This window comes from Sinocyclocheilus grahami, unplaced genomic scaffold (assembly GCF_001515645.1).
Source record: "Sinocyclocheilus grahami isolate Dianchi unplaced genomic scaffold, SAMN03320097.WGS_v1.1 scaffold857.1, whole genome shotgun sequence".
Lineage (NCBI taxonomy): Eukaryota > Metazoa > Chordata > Actinopteri > Cypriniformes > Cyprinidae > Sinocyclocheilus > Sinocyclocheilus grahami.
The window spans coordinates 502128-502716 of record NW_015506036.1 but is presented as its reverse complement, the minus strand read 5'-3'; positions in this window follow the sequence as shown (position 1 = coordinate 502716).

Below are 589 nucleotides of genomic sequence, written 5' to 3'. Positions count from 1 at the left end.
GTGTGTGTGTGTGTGTGTGTGTGTGTGTGTGTGTGTGAAAGCCCTAGTTGGGAGTCCTACTTTAGCATACTTCACTACGAGCGCACCATCCTAAACAAACGCAAGTAGGCCAGCCTATTCTCCTGGAGACGTGTCTGGCCCGCCGGGAGCCTCAGATTAGAAAAACTTCAGCAGAGCGATGGAGACGGGTTAATGTTTAGGCTGAATCACCGCGTTGCTCAGTAGTGCTGTTTACTGAGTCAGACGCCAGTAGGGCTCGGCTGAAAATATAGATTTCTTGATTTTAATTGATTCTCATTTAGATGAATCGATATCGATCCTTGAACCTCTGGAATCTGTGCTGTTTTCAGTTGATGCGTGAACAGAACTTAAAGAAACATTATTTGTAGCTCCTGTCATCCAATCCAAACTTTGTGCTTTCTTACTTTTGATATGAAACAAAGTATCACCTTCATCAAAGGTATCAAATTCTGTCAATTTAATTACAAAATTCAATGAGTGAATGTGTTTTTGCTGCTCTTTAATGAGTGCTGACAGATGCTGTAGTGAAGCGATCATCTCTTCCTCTTTACTACTAGTTACAGCAGCA